General features: G+C 48.7%; 1 protein-coding gene across 2 annotated transcripts in view; it reads left to right on the top strand.

Annotated features, from left to right (window-relative positions):
* SLC22A23 (solute carrier family 22 member 23) overlaps positions 1-16,806 on the top strand; it is a 171,196-nt gene that overhangs the window by 1,744 nt on the left and 152,646 nt on the right. The window lies entirely within an intron of this gene.

Below are 16,806 nucleotides of genomic sequence, written 5' to 3'. Positions count from 1 at the left end.
TTTAAATTACTAATTTGCATTTCAAAGTAAGTGTAGACCTCCCACCACCACCACCCCCTTCTGGGCAGTTCTGGGTGCAGTTTTTTTTTTTTTTTTAAATTTTTAAATTTTTTATTAACATATGATGTTTTAGCCCCCTGGGGTACAGGTCTATGAGTCATCAGGCTTACACACTTCACATGGGCTCAGTTTTAAATGCTTTGTTTAAAGGTGAGACTGAAATGTGACAGTGCATGTGCTTTCTCCCCCAAATGAGTGTTAGTAAACAGTTGTAGCTCAGGGATGTGTAAGATGAAACTCTTACATCATCATAATCATTGTTTTAATCTTGTACCAACCTGGCAAGAAATGATCTGTCCTGTGGGAACTGAAGGCATTAGCTGTTGATGGGGAAGATCCTTCAGGCTTGGTTCACCTTGACACCCCTCGGCCCCGGCACAGCACCTCTCCTCTCCAAATGTGTTGCTGTGACTCTGTTTCCCATCCAGGCGGGGCAACATTTGTTTTTTGTTTGTTTGTTTGTTTGTTTTTTGTTACCAGCATGGAAAAATTGAGAACAATGACTGGAGTGACTATTTTAACACCCTTTGTATTTCCCTGCAAGTAAGGATTTGGTGACATTTTCAAATACTTTAAACCCCTTTTTAAAGTAGAGGAGGAATAATAGAGATGAAAGCAGCTGTGTTTAGAGGGCGCTGTGTCCCAGGGTCAGAGGGGAGGGGAACTTGAAAGTTTGGAGGTGGGATAGAGCATCATTATCCTAGTGGTGGGGACCCAGGAACAGCTATTCACATGCTGCCGGATGGTAGGATGAGAGGACTAAAATAGTCCTTGAAAACAGGCTTTAAAGGCACAGTGGAGAGCTGGCCAATTTTTCTAAATTAGCACTCAGGAGGGTCAAAGATGGCAGTACTGTGGGCCCTCTGCTTTGGGGCTGCTTCAGAGCTATGTCGTGGTTACCTGTAGCTGACAGGGCAAGACTGGGAGCTGAAGACCTCGGGGGAATAGTTAGAGACACATTCTCTCCTAAGATAAAGACTAGAAAGGACATATTGATTTTTACGCACAAATAAGCTCTAAAGAAAGGACTGTCCTTCTACAGTGTTCTGTTCCATAACAAAAGGCTTCAAGAGCTCTTTAAGCACATTTGGCATATACTAAGGCCGACTTCCAGCTTCAGCTGCCTGGGTCCACTGGCTACTGTATCAGATACACAAATGCGGACGGGCTACTGTGATGGGTGCGCGGTTGAAGCAGTCAGGTGCCTCTCTGCTCTGCTTGTAAGAGCCGAAGTTGACGGTGTCACCTTCCCTCAGTGGATCCAAGTTCGGAGTCTGACAAGTTGCATTTTATACCCTCTTTCCCCACTCCAAACCACAATCTAGCCATTTGAAAATAACCTCACACAATGTCTCTGTCATTAGATTTCCCTCAGCCTGTATGTGCCCCTCCAATAAGCACCCTGACCTATCCCTAAGTGTTAGGTGGGGAGGGGATACAGAAAAACGGTCAGGCATATATTGTGTTCTATTGTATTATATTATACATACATATTTTATTATGAATGTATATTGTATTATACATACATCCTATGCTAAATATGCATTATTAATGGGGATATGTGTAGTACACAATTATCGCGTATAGGCTGTAATTGTACCTACACATGTGAAACTGCCAAGCCCATTAGAATCCTAGGTTATTGTAGTTACAAGGGATCTTCAGGCTGACAAGCCTGTCTCCTCTCCTGATCAATATCCCCAACATGGGTCCCCCTTCCAGGATGGGAAGGGAGGGCCCCACTGGCGTGGCAGCTCTCCAGGTAGTTGCTCTTCCTTGCAGACAAGCATGTTTCAGGGTGGATAGAACTCAGGTCATCTCACGCCCATTTGTATGGCATTGCTCCTCTGAAGGGTTCTTTTTCCTTTATATAATATGTGTTCGGATAGCGGAGCATACCCAAGACCCAAGTTTCTTTCCCAGCTAAAAAAATCTCTAGCTACTAAAGCCATTCCACACATGGCAAAATTTGCCGTCCTGATGGCTGCACTTGGCATGTGTGCCTCTTAAACATGACACAGCCTGGCTCGCCCTGTGTGTCCTAATCAAAAGGGAGCATGGATGGACAGCGTGCTTCCATGAACGGATCCTGCAGCTGAAGGCTTTCAGTAGACGTGACAAGTTTCTATCTTGAGACCACCGTCCCCAAATCTTTGTGGGATTACCTTGTCAAGGATTTCCCAGGCTAGGCTTCCATGACATGGCACACAATTTAGGTTTTTTTGTAATACTTTAGGTTGTTAGATGTCACCTGTTAGGATCTGTGTATTTTTATTTTGTGCCTTGGTCTTTGGTTTTGTTCCAGAATTTTCAGTGCCTTCAAAATAATAATAAAGATCTCACCTTTCTTTTGTACAACCCTGTAAAGTTTTCCAAACGTTTCCTTTTATTATGTTACTTCCTTTTATTAATGTTGAATAATCCAAGGCCAGTTCTAACACTGAGCATTATCTTGGATATTCAGTTAACACCTACATGAGTGGGCCAGGTGCTGTGTACCTTGAGCCCTGCGTTCAACTTCCCAGTGACCTTCAGAGCTCTGCATTTTATCTCCCAGCCATGCCTTCCCGAAACAAATCTGACAAAATTCTGAGTCGCTAGGGGTCAGCTCTGGGAGAACTGAGGCCGGACATGTCTCCCTGTCCCATACCAGCAACCCCTGGCAGCTCAGACTGTCAAAGATTTTACACAAGGTTAAAACACACACACACACACAATATTGCTGACTTTAAAATAATCCTCTTAATAATTTGCAGCATTATCCTCTATTGTTCTGAGTGACTCCTCCTTGGTTTCCAATGCTCACCACTTCCTTGGAATGCTGCCAAAAATCAATGTCACTGCTAAACTTTCTAAGCTCCATTCATTTTCTGTACATAAAATTTGGGATGTTTGTCCCCAGTCTTCTGATACTTCTTCTGTTTGCCATGATTCTCAAAGATTGCTGGCTTTCATCCTGTAAGTACATCTGAGAGTTGTTTAAATATCCTGGGAAGTAATTTGTATTCTTTTTCTGGGGCTCAAGTCTAGAAGTATTTAAAGTGATTCAGTACAATTTAATTAGGATTAAAAATAATTACAATCTCATTGCAATAGTAATATTTTAAAAATAACCCAATGTCAGGTCATCCCGGGGTGGTTGATTTATTTTGTCTAGTGTAGACAATACAACATTGAACATCTTTATGCATCTCTATTTTTAGAAATTGACTAATAGATAATGCATGCACATGGTACAGAAAACAGACAGTGAAAGTAACATTGCCTGCCATCTCTGCCTCCAGTTTCCCTCTGCAGAAGCAACCATGGTTACCAGTTTCTTCTGTATCCTTCTAGAAATAGTCTATATTTTCATTTATATATTTGTCTCTCACAAACAATGACATAACACATACATTGTTCTATGCCTGTTTCCACCAGTGAGAGAGCCCCTCATTTTGCGCCTGTAATACTATGTCTGCGTAGTATTCCACTGCACCAGTAAGCCATAATTTATTTCATTAGTCACCTACTCAGGGGGCACTGAGGTTGTTTCCAGTCTTTGCTCTTATATAATATATAATGAAATTCTGGCATGCATGAAATTCTTAAAAGTGGAGGGTCAAAGTAGGCTACAATTTGTATTTTGATAAATGTTGATAAGTGCTCTCTGGAGCGCTTACCAATTTCCACTTCCGCCTCTCATGCTGGAGGTGCTGTTCCCCATACCCTCGCTGACCAAGGACTTAACCCACTTTGAAGTGTCTCCAGTTTGATCTGTGAGGTGTACTTGGGGGTGGTGGTTGTACTTCGCATTCCTCTAGTTAGAAATGTCTCTGACAGTTTTGGAGCCATTTGTTTCCTTTCCTTTGAGCCGCCCTCCTCAGGTCCTTTGCCTGCGTGTGGGTTTGCGGGGAGCAGTACGCAAAAAGTCCTGTCCAAGTTCTTAAAGCAGAAAGTAAATTAACTCTCTGGATGTCTTGTAAATGTTTTTCCCCTGGCTCCCTGTTTGTCTTTTTGTTTTATTTATGGGGTGTTTGTTATGCAGAAACTTTGGGTTTCTATGGAGTCAAATTACTCTTCTCTGTTAGGGTTTCTGGGTTTTGCATTAGATTTAGGGCTTCCATAATCCCGGAATATTAGAAAAAGACCCATACTTTCTCCTATTTTTTTTTCATCTTGGAACCTTTGTCATTTGGTGTTGTAGATACCCATTTTGCTTTGATTAAGCTAGTAGGATGAATTGCTAGAAAGAGAAATAAATATTAGGGCCTGGATATACCCAGCATTTCTTGCAGGCTTTGACTTGCCCCTAGCAGCGTCCTAAACACTGCATTTGGCAGTGGCGCCAGTGGGGAGACCAGAAGCTCAAGGGTTGTTAAGCAGCCCTTGTCATCGTTTGGGAGCCCACCCCCCCCCCCCCAACCATGCTGTGGGGCTCATCTTTCCCGCATCCTCTTGTCCTGAGCTGGCTGCAAAATCTCTCGTTTCTCCCCTCCTTTTTTTTTTTTTGTCCCCCTCTTCTTCCTCTTTTGTCCATAGCATTTTTTGCAGGTCTCCATTCATTTTGGCCTTCAGTCCAAAGTAGAATTGAGTCAAAAGCTGATGTCATTTAAAACCACGATGGGCTTTCTGAATGTCTGTCCTGGCATTGCCACAAACCAGCCGTGAGCTGGAGCCAGCTTGGCGTCTACTGGCTCCGGCCAGCGTACGCCTCTCCATCCAGTGGCCCGCTTGGTGTTGTCTCGTTGGTGGCTTCAAGTGCGCAGGGTGGGAGCACTTACACCACGGAATTGGCAAACACTGCGCATTTGGGGTTTTATGTTTTCTGCAGAGATCTGGTTGTCCAATGCTCCTTATGCCACTCAGTGTGACCCCAGGCCACTCCTTTCCTTTGTTTTTTTTTTTTTTTTAAACTTTTCTCCTTCCTTCCTTTCATAGATGAGTCCCTCTTTTGGGCCAAGTTTGTGCTATGTGTTTGGGATACAATGACATATAGACAGTTCTGTTCCTATAGAGCTTAGAGACTAAGGAGGGAGGCACACTTTATTAATTAATAATAATCTTTTAATTACACCCGGAGTTAAGTGTGTGGAAAGAAAGGGACATGAAAGGCTAGAACAAAAAGCCTGGCCTACACTGACTGGTCTCTGAGTGCAACTGACATCTGAGTTGGGCATCTTGGGTTTGAGTGGGAGAGAGGGGAGAGAGAACGGCATTTGCAAGGGTCCTGTGGTATGTGAGAGCTTCAAATTGCTAGGAGGTAGTAAAGGTGGGAACATGGGGAGGAGTGGCTGTGACACATTCAGAACATCAGCCGTGAGATGGATCAAGTCAGCTAAGGGGATGAACTGAGAAGGAGGGCGGCAAGGCAGAGCATGTGGAGAAGGGGAGCTGGGATGGGGAGCAGGGCTCTGTGGAGAGGCAGAGGGGAGGGTGCAGAGCATTTGATGGGGAGAGGTCGTCTGACCAAAGGTGCTGTGGAAATCAGGTGGTTTGAGCTGTGGGAAGGAGGCGGGCCAGCCCAAGAAGAGGTTCTGAGGAGGACCTGGGGGAAATCACATTCTAGCTGCAGGTCCAGGCCCGACTCAGGGGCCTGAGGCCTCTTTCCAAGCTATTGCTAGGAAGCAGCACTGGCCCATTGGAGTATTCCAACATTTTCTCCCACCCTTCCGCTCGAAAGGGGAGAATTGTAATTGAATTTGCACAAAGCTGAAAGACCCTGACATAGGACACCATCAGTCTAGAGTTTACTTGGATTCAACCAAGCCAGCTTTACCAAATGCCTAGTGTAGGTTAATAATAAATAAACAAACAAACAAACAAATAAATAAATAACGTTGTCCCGGGCATAGCCAGCATATAATATGATCCCTTCGTTGCAAGTCCTCAGTTTACAGATGAGAGGCTGGGGGCTGGAGCAGGTTGTGGGGGGGTCACGGACTCATCCAGAGCCACCAGCTCCGGGGGGCTAGAATCTAGCTCCGCTCCCCCCGCAGAGTATTCTTGCCTCTGCCCCGGGGTGGCCCCCACCAGGGGAGAGGGGCCAAGGCTAGTGGGCCGTTCATCCCTCCTTCGGCCCTGCTCGTCCTCACTCTGCTGTGCAGCCCTCGGCCCGCTCTCCCTGTCCTGACACCAGCTGTGTGGTGTTCCGTGGGGCACCGGCCACGCCCCACTGGAGCTGTGTCGGACCCTTTCACCCACACAGTCTCCGCTGTGGCTGTCAGAGTTTACCTGCCTCTGAAACCATGAAAAGAGGAAGAAGGACTTTTTCATTTGGCAGGAGCAGTTTCAGGTCCTGATGGCTGCTTAGGACCCTCAGATGTTACCAACAGCCATGACAGCCCCAGGTACAACTCCATTAGCTTTATCTTCGGGAGCGGCAGGAAAAGTGGGTCATCCCTTGCTTTATGGGGAGGCGAGAATGAGAACAGCTGGGGAGAGCCCATCGCCCTCCCCCTCCCCTGGGTGCCCGGCAAACCGAGGAACCTGGGAATCTCAGATCCCATTCTCCCGCCTGTGTGTGGGGTGCAGACAGGCCCAATGAGTCTAATGAGTCATCTGAGAAATACTGTGGCAGGGAGGAGCTGAGAGGCCACACCTGGGAGGGTGATTTAGGTACCTGCCCCTCCCCTCCGCCCAGATACCCATCACATGGGGGGCCAGGTATGCCCTTCCTCCAGGACGCAGGAATCCAAGGTGGCCTGAGGAGTCTGACCAAAACGGACCTCTGGTCTGATGAACGAGACCATGTAATCGCTTTGTGTGTTTTCAGGTCACTGGTCACAGGGCTCCAAGGGATCTGGAGAGGAAAAGGCTTTTCTGGCCGACCTCGAGGAATGGGAGAGAAGGACTCTGCCATGGGCTTCACACCCCCGCAGGTGTCTTGGCTCAGACACTTGAGTTCAAGCCATTGGATAGAGAACCATCTACACGTGTTAAAAAGTCTGGGCTGGCTGTGCTGGTGACAATGGATCAGAGAAACCGCAGAATTTTAGAGGAGTTGGTGGTAACTTTGGATCTCAACGGCAGGGGTCAGAGAGCTCACCTCAGGGACAGGTGTGAACCGAACAGAAGGCCAGGCACTCTTCCCCAGAGCTGCCCCACCCACTCAGAGTGCTGTCCTTGCTGACTTGTCATGGGACGGCAGAGCCTGGCCCCACTAGCCTTCAGACTTTGATCAGATGTGACTTGGGGCTCGTCCTTTCATTTGCTCAAGGCTGCTCAGTGCTGGTCATTATGTGTGAGCAGATGTTCCTCCAAACAGGGGACCTAGAGACTGGCAAGGCTTCGATTTCTAGGAAAGAGGGGCAGAGTGTTTATTGATGGTTGAGCTGGCTTTCCCCTAAAATAAATCACTGCTGAAATAGAACACCGCCGGAGGCCACTCCATTTGCATAGGGTGATATTCTGTATCATCCTCGTATGACTCTTGGTCGCAAGTATCAGAGACAAATTTCACATCACATTAACAAAACAGAAAAGAAATGTATAGGAAAGATGCAGGAATGGCTCAGGGAACCTAGGGTGGGATCTGAAACCAGAAATTGGGGGGTGGGGGAGGGGTTTGAATCAGGAGCCCTGCTGCCACTGCCCTTCTGTCAGAAGCCACACGTGCTCTCAGCCCTTTGTCCAGAAGTCAGCTTTGTTTCCCCTACACACTGTCTTTGCCCATGCTTCTGTTTACCTGGTCAGGCACCAGTCAGCACGGAGGCTCACATTCCTCTGTCCATTCCAGATTCCTGGGTGCGAGTCTGATGTCCAGGCAGGTTTCAGAGTAGGGGGTGTGGTTACCCAGTGCCAGGGGTCTCCTGTAGACCATGTGGCATGCAGTGGTAGTAGCTGTTCTTCAGTGGTATGGAAGGGATCAGAGAGGAATCTTTTTGGCAATTAACTGAGAATAATTGCATATTGATGCAAATCATTACATACTTTAAACAAAGTATTCTTTTTCTTCACAAAGACTCAGGATGTAATTTACCTGACGGTTTAAGCTTAGTATGGAATTGGCAGAGATGCTCCTCCTGAGGCTTTTTCTCTAGAAACAGTGCATACATGGTCTCTCTTGGCTCCAGATCACAGAGAGAGCTTGGAACAAGCCCTTGGACTGTCACTGAAACAGTTTTACACGTTACCCCCACCCCGGCCCCACACAGGGTGTCTGTTTTTCCAAACCTTTCTGCTGGTCAGGACCAGCTAGATGAAAATGCGAACCCCTCGTTCAAAAATTTTTAAGATCAGGGGCGCCTGGGTGACTCAGTCATTAAGCGTCTGCCTTTGGCTCAAGTCATGATTCCAGGGTCCTGGGATCGAGCCCTGCATCAGGCTCTCTGCTCCATGAGAAGCCTCCTTCTCCCTCTCCCACTCCCCCTGTTTGTATTCCCTCTTTAACTGTCTCTCTCTCTCTCTGTCAAGTAAATAAACTCTTTTAAAAAAAATTATTAAGATCAAGACGGTGACAGCCTAGCTGTAAGCCAAATGTGGGCACATCTGAGCGGTGGTGCTTCTGGTGGGCTCCAGCCTGTCACGGCTACAAAGCCAAGAGAGGATCCCTGGGCCCTTGTAAGTCTTTCTTCCTGATTTTTCAGTGTCCTTTCTGCTTCTCTCTTCCTTGGTTGTGTTTTGTATCTTTTTCTAGATTTCTTGTAGTCAAAGTGAAACATACTTTTTGTGGGTCTGTTTTTTCCCAGGGAACAGCTTCACAAAGCCTGAGCCAATTTTGTTTTGAATATTTAGTTCGCCTAAGGTATGCAACAACAAGAAGGAGCCACCAAGGGAACCTTCTTACATTTGAAAACACTGCCCAGAAGTGAGACAGTTGGTTTACTTATCTGAGCAGTGAACCAAACAGCTGAGTCATAGGAATGTGTGGTAAAGAATGCTAAGTCATAGGAATGCTAGTTAAGTGTTTATCAGCCATTGTTTTTTTTTTTTTTTTAAGTGGAGAGGAGGGTCATCCTTTCTCTAATTTAGTTCTGCCAGCTCACAGTCACACTTTATTTCTTAGTATCGTTGAAAGAAGAAGGGCAAAGGATATAATGCTGGCATACAACAGCCACAGGCGTCCCAGTGGTCGTATTAAATTATGGATGGGTTATGCACTCAGCATAGTAATTTGCACTACAGAGTGTTTCCTCCCAGATTAGATTAAAAGCTGCTTTTTCTCTGTGTGTTTAAAAGATGCTTTACAAATTGGGCACCCTTGATTGTTACATACTGAGGAACTCCACTGTTCTCCAATGAATATACATGAGCATTTGCAGTGAACACAAAGTTTTTGTCCTACTTTTTAAAAGTTTTTTTTTTTAATTGTGGTAAAATACACATAACATAAAATGTGCCATTTTAACCACATTGAAGTGTACGGTTGAGTGGGATTAAGTACAGTCCCGGTGCTGGGCACCCATCACCACCGTCCATCTCCAGGACTCTGTCATCTTTCCAAACTGAAACTCTATCCCGGTTCAGTGCTAAATGCCCAGCCCCTCCTCCCCCCCTCCCCCTGCCCCTGGCAACCACCATTGCACTTTCTGTCTCTGAATCCAACTACTCCAGCGACCTCAGATCAGTGGAGCCATTCTACTTGTTCTTTTGTGACTAGATAGATTTATTTTACGCAGCAGAATTCATCCACATGGTAGCATGTGTCAGAATTTCCTTCCTTTTTAAGGCTGAACTATATTCCATGCTATGTATAGACCGCATTTTGTTCATCCATTCATCCACTGAGGGACCCTTGGGTTGCTTCCACCATTTGGCTGTTGGAAATAAGGCTGCTGTGGACACAGGTGTTGTTCTACTTTTTGAAGACCGTTGGGTACAACCCCTTCATCCCTCCCCTGTTAGGTGATTTCTGGAGCCACCTGTATGGTGCCCAACCCTGGTCCTTCTGTCAGAACATCCACTCTGTAAGCAGGCCTTCTGCTCCGCCTTGGGTGGGTGACACAGGTGGGCAGAAGATAGTCTGTGCCCTGAAGAAGGAGCTCATGGTATAGCCACGACAGCTGGTAATGGAGGATTCTAGACCCAGTGGGGACGAGCTGAAATGAGCACGAGAGCCGGGAGCTGAGGGTGTGGAGTGCAGAAGTAGGCATGCCCAAGAAAGCCCACAAGGTCTGTAGTCGGCTCTGGGAGTTCCCACCATGGGCAGGGGGAGCCGGGTGCCGTAGCCTTTGAGCTGGGCGCCACAGGAAGGCTGGGGTCTTGAAAGATGGAAAGGGTTTCGTCTGTGGGAGAGCTGACGAAGGCTGGGAAGGGACCAGTGCAGGGCGCAGAGGGGGATACCTGCAGCAGAGCTTGGGGTCCGACTGCACAGGCCCCCACAGTCCATCCTTGGGGATCAGTGGGGTTTTCCCCAGTAGACAATGAGTTACCTGAAGTTTGTAAAAGAGAAATGAGAGTAGAGACCCATAATAGAAGAACCCCCAGGCCCAGGCTAGGTCCTTGTGGCACTGTGTCCTCAGGACCCCTATGGCAGGCATCTTGGCTTCTGTCTGGCTGCCATGTGCTGCCACTGGAGCACATGTGTTGGTGTGGGCCTCTGTGAGAACTCTTGCCAAACCCCCATCCCAAGTGTGGCCATGTCCCAGGGGCTGTGGCCCTCGCCCTGTCTGTGTGTCCGTGCTGTTGGGAGCTGCTGGCTTCGCCCAGCATCCCTGCCTTACCCACTGGGCCTCATGGCCTCTGTGCCACAGATGGTGTCAGCTTGCCTGATGTCAGATCCCGGGACTGCTTCAGCGATCTCCATCACGGTCAGCCTCTGTGTGGTGTTGGCAGTGACTGCTCAGTCCTTGACTCTGTCCTTGGGATGGGGGGAGGCTGCTTTTCCAGATTTTTCTTGTGCTCCCCTGGTTGCTCTTCTCCTTTGGGAATCCTTTCCACCATCTGCTGCCTTCAGATGGTTCCCCAGAGTCTCAGTCAGCTCAGGCTGCATAACAAGTACCACAGACGGGGTGGGGGTGGGGGGCTGACAGACATTTGGTTCCTCTCGGATCTAAGAGCTGGAAGTGTAAGATCAAGTGTTGGCAGGGCTGGTCCTTCTGAGGCCTCCCTCCGTGGCTTATGCATGCCGTCTTCTCCCTGTGTGCTCACGCGGGCTTCCCTCTGTGTGCGCCTGTGGTCTAGACTCTTTTTACAAGGATACCAGTCCAATAAGACCCATCCCAATTACCTCATTTTTAAGTTAATTACCTCTGTAAAGGCCCCATCTCCAAACACAGTCACATTCTGAGGTACAAAGAGTCAGGACTCAACATTTGAGAGTTTGCGGGGGCGGGGGTTGGGATTTTGGGGTACGGGGACACAGATCAGCCCATAATATCCGAGTTCCAGCTCACACCTTGAGTAGGGCAGCTGCAGTCTTCATCTGTAACCCGATGTCTCCTCAGAGCCCTAGCTCTGTGTGTTTGGTTACTCGCTAGACTGGACCTCTCATCTGGCCCCTGGTCTTATCCACCACCCCCCTTACCTGAAATCCCAGTGTTTTTGATTCCCTGCTTCAGATCCATGACCTTCAGGATGAAGTTGGGCCTGATAGGCTGTTTTTCAAGGTCCCTGTAAGTCTGTTTGCACCCTGCATGCGTCTCCTGCATGGTCCCCCATCACGGCCGTGCGGGGACCCTGTGCTCCAGCCTCCAGTTTCTCAAGCAACACTTGACCTTTGCAAGCTGTTCTCCTTCAATCCAGAATCCTCCTGCCCTCCCCATCATCCCATCACCTTCCGAAAGCCTTTCCTGGCTCCCTATTCCACCACCCCAATCCTCTGCCCCGGCTTTCCTGGCCCAGATCTGTATCCTCAGCTCCCAGATCTAGTTGGCACTCAATTAACATTTCTCAAATGGCAAAGGTAAATAGGAAGGGGACCATTACTGTGACTCTCACCTGGGGAAGGTGAGGTGACTTAATTCTAGGATGACAAGAAAACGAAGAGGACAGGTAACTCAGACCTAAAATCAAATTCCAGTGCGTTTATTGAAAACTAAGAAATAGCAGCTAGGCAAACTTGAATTCCCAGTGGACTCTGGAATGGGTTATATGTTGCCTTTAAGCCATCATTTTTCAGGAATTTCAGTCCCGGGGCCTTCTCTTCTCATGAAGGTGACATACCGAACTGGTGTGAATCTCGGATTGCAGTAGCCGTGGCTGGAGCTCATAGAGTCACCTGGGAGCTTTTGGAATCTGGGACCCAGGCATCAGTTGCTTACAAAAGTTCATGCAGTGATTTCCGGGAGGTATAATTCCCCGCACTGCCCCCCCCCACCCCCCCGCCCAGGAGACATTGGGCAGTGTCTGGCAACATTTGTTTGTCCTCACAGCCAATTGGGATGCTACTGGCATCCGATGGGTGGGGACCAGGGGTGCTGCTGAATATCCCACAATGCACTGGACAGCACCCGCAACAAAGTACGACCCAGTAGAGCACACCAAGTTTGAGAACCCCTGGTCGAAGCTGATTCAGAAGTTCATTGTATGTTCTGACCATACCCAACAGATGGCTGGGATCAGCCCGGGTGAGACCTTGGCCCCTCTGTAACCCACAGGGGGAGCATTGTTATGTGGAGCTAGAGGAGGGTGATTCATCACACCAGGAATCATCACAGCGCAGCCAGGGCCCCTTTGCCCTCCGTGAACAAGGGTTTGCTGAGCGCATAAATGGTGTAAACCAAGTATCCGTGGACACGTTTAGCCTACCTAGGGAAGCACATTATGAAATGCTGTCCCAGCATATTTATGTACAAATGAATGTTGCTAATGACCAGGTCACTCATTAAAGTAGGTCCTTTGAACCTTGGCTTGGAATAATGGTTAATTACTTGAAAAGGAAACATTTATTTGGAAGTAAAAGGTATTTATTTTCAAAATGTCTCTAATTCAGACTAGCCTTTTCCATAATTAATTCCCATTAAGGTGGTTTGATCATGTTTTCAGCAGCAGGAAACGAGAAACCCCCTGGGGGACACAGACACCAAGAACCGCTAGAGTTCAGAATCAAGCATAAGCACTGTTTACACTCGCTGAGTAACAGAGCGGGGTTGACCGCTCCCTTGGGCACGGGCGGTGAACCTACAGCAGTCCTAATGTGACATGGACCCGTGCTCAGGGCTAGCACGTGTGAAAGTAAGCGTGTGCAGTGTTAGCCAGGGCAGCTGGGAGGTGCCCCCTTCATTAAGCTAAGCCAGCCTCCCCCCACCACCCTCAGGCAGGTCCAGGCCCCAGGCAGCCTCAGCACTTCCCCAGCGAGACCTTTCCTTCCTTACATGCTCATGGCATCATCTGTCCGTCCCACTCATTTGTATTACTTTTTGGGAGTTTGTGCTCGTTATCCTTGGTAGCTAATAAAGCACTATCAAGGGCTGCAGAGGGTCAGAGAGCTTTGTGTCCTGGGGCTGGCCAGAGGGTCTGACCTGACTCTCAGAAGGAACTTCCAAGTAGTAAATAAAGATGCTTCAGCTAGAGGCCATCCAGTGGGAGGTAGTGAATGCAGGAAGGTAATGTGTCTTCAGGGGGCCTCCTCGTTTCTGGAGCCGTGCTGTGCGGTGAGTCATCAAATCCTCTGTGTTCCAAGGTATTATTTCATAGAAGTTTTATTGGGAAGTTTTTCTGGGAAGTCCCATAAGAAACAGCTTTCTAAATATGGGTATCATCTAGGCTTTGAAGGTGTTTGGGGTTTTGTTTTTGTTTTATTTTTGGTTTTGTGTATCTGCTGATATGGTTTTGTGTATCTGCTGATATGGGGTTTGAATTGAACTGAGCTGTGGTTTAAGTATAAGCAGTGGCTTCTGTCGTTAATTAATTTCTCCTCTGCCATTGGATTCTTCCCCATTTATAATTCTAGTTCTTTCTTGACAGAATCTCAGGTAAGTGACTACCGGGAGGAATGGTGAAAAGGAAAACTGTGACCTTGATTATGAATCTCATCTCCAAAAGCAGTTTTGGGGGAAACTGGAATGACCTTGGATAGGCAGAAGGTTACCAGAGAATTTAAAGACTCATAGTTTATCATACTGAAAATAGGTTTCTAAATCTGCAGAAGGCATTTTCTCCTTTAGTCTGGGGAAGCAGTGACACACAGCAGTCTTTCTTTAGTGATCTGCTTGAATCTGTCTAGTGACTATTGTGGTCTGATCTCCTAGAAGTTAAAAGCATATGCAGGGAAGATAGCCTACAGGAAAAGTGCAGAGTAGTGTGTTGTATTCAGGCACGTGCTGGAGCTACCGGGGAGAAGGAGCCACGAGGTGTGCCTTCGAGAAGGGTGGTCCCTGGAGGCAGAGACAGGCAGAGGGAAGCAGGGAGCCAAAGAGTGGTTTAGAGGAAGAGCGGGTATGTGTGGGGAGTAACCAGAATGTGAGTACCGTGGAAGGAGGCAGGAGGGAAGCACTTGTTTTCAGTTAGGAGGGGAGCACATACAGTGTTGGGAAGGGTTTGAAAGCTTGGAAGGTTCTGCTGCACATCGCAGAAAAAAACTCGGATCAAATGGGCTTAAAAATATAGACAGTGATACCTGTGCTGTTTCTGGAAGTCTAGAGAGAGGATAGGCTCCCCTGCATGCTTCTAGGCCTTCTTTAGCACTGGTTCCTTCTAATGCTATGTATTATTAGTCTATATCACAGACTGGGGGGCTTGATTGACAGAATTTATTCTTCTCGGTTCTGGAGGCTGTCAGTCCAAGATCAAGGGGTTGGCAGGTTGGTTCCTTCTGAGGCCTTTCTCCTTGGCTTGCAGATGGCCTTCTCCCTGTGTCTTCATGTGGTCTGTCCCCTGCATGTGTCTGTGTCCTCATCTCCTCTTACAAGGATGCTGGTCAGTGAATTCATTTTAACTTAAATTTCTGTACAAACTCTTTCTCCAAATGCATCATGTTCTGAAGAACCAGGGGATAGGACTTCAGCCGATGTATTTTGAGGGGGTACAACTCAGCCCATCATAGATGCCGGTCCATTGTCGTGGCAAGGTGGCTTCCTATGACACCTGGTTATTTGCTACCCCCTGTCCCCTTGTGACTCAAAGGAGAGGGAACGGCCACCTTCTCCTTGAGCATGGTACATGAGTCCTCCTCTCCTGTGGACCCTGCCTCCCCACACACCAGCCCCTGGACCAACAGCCCTCACTGGGTGATGCCACGTGCGCGCTAGGGATGGGCCACTTGACCCTGAGTCACATGGGAGGAGAGACCCTGCACAGCTGCGTTCTGGTGAGAAGAGGCATTGGGAATGACCAGCACAGCCCATTGCTCTCTGCCGAGGAGTCTGGACTTTAGCAGGTGATGGAGGGTATTGACGAATTTTGAGCAAGGTCACGGCAGCACGACCTTCTCCAGGTACCCTTTGTATACCTGCTGTGTACAGGCTCCCTTGAGCAGGTGGCGTGTTTCACCCTTGGGATAAGCCAGTGAGGCGGCTCTGTTCGCAATGTCTCCGTCAGGTGAGGAAACGGAGGTGAAGAGGCGAAGAAACTTGGCCAGGGACACACTATTATAATCGGAGAAGTCAGCACCCTACAGTGCGTCACTCCTCTACAGTGCATCTCCCCAGCTCCAGCATCCATCCGCGCCCTCCATCCGCCCCGCGCCATGCTTTCAGAGGACAAAGCTGGCTGCGCTGGGGCAGAGGAGGGGACGGTGCTGCTGATTGTGGGGCCCCACCCAGGTGTGTAGGTAAGGAAGGGATCACGCTGGTGTATCGGACGAGGGCGGGTGGGAGGGCACGAAGCATCCAGGGGGATCTGAAATCAAGGTGTAGCTGGGATGGGTTTCTTCCACGGGCTGTGGGGACAGTCTGTTCCAGGCCTCTCCTGGCTTCTGGTGTTTGCCACAATCTTCAGTGTTCCTTGGTTCATAAACGCCTTTCCCCAGTCTTCACCTTCATGTGGCCTTCGCATCATCTCCCAACGTCAGTGTCTCTGTGTCTGAACTGACCCTTTTCCTAGGGACCCCATTCACACTGGGTTGGGGCCCACTTTAACGATGTCATTTGAACTTGACTACGTCTGCGAAGACCCTGTCTGCCCATGAGGTCAGGTTCTTTGGTAGCAGGGGGAGGATTTCAACAGCACGTGTTAGGGGAACACAGTTCAGCCCACAACAGAGTCCTTTCGGGGAAGAGGAAGAAGGCTCGAATCACGGGAACACACTGATTCTGTCTTTCACCTGAGTTGTGCAAGAATAGGGCTTTCCATCTGTGTTATCTACTGTTGGAATCCAGGGGGTGACCGAAGGGGGCAGGTGCAGAGAGGAGGGGGCCGCGGACAGGGTGGGAGGGCCTGTGGGGCATGTCATGGGGGTGGCCGGAGGGGAAGGAGGAGGACCAGGAGGCTGCGGCAGGATTACTGGGTGCAGTGTCCCCCACGTGTCACCACCGAGGGAATTTGGCATTCAGAGATGCTTAAAGAACATGGCTACATAGACCCAGCGGAGCAAAGTGGCAGGGGCTGGATTTGGGCCCCTGAGGGTCTGCATTCCAGGTCCTGCTGGGGCAGCGCTGCATAAGCCCGGCCTTCCCAGGGTGCTGCTAGCCCCATGTTTCTAGGGAGGACTTCCTAAACCCAGGGTAGGGCTCCTGTTTTGTTTGCCTTTGATACAGTTACAATAATGCCCTTGTTTTGAACTGAGGGGCAGCCCATAACCACATTTGTCCGGAAGCTCAGGCCTTGAAATAGCAACTGTGAGAGTCGTTCGCTGTGTTCCACGTGCTTGGCCTCGAGATCTGCTTGGGCAGAAGGGAAAGTCCGCGCAGATGCCTCCCCGCCTTGGGGTGAATCGGGCTGAGATTC

Source organism: Mustela nigripes, chromosome 5, assembly GCF_022355385.1.
Source record: "Mustela nigripes isolate SB6536 chromosome 5, MUSNIG.SB6536, whole genome shotgun sequence".
Taxonomy (NCBI): Eukaryota; Metazoa; Chordata; class Mammalia; order Carnivora; family Mustelidae; genus Mustela; species Mustela nigripes.
This window is presented reverse-complemented; position numbering and strand designations above follow the sequence as displayed.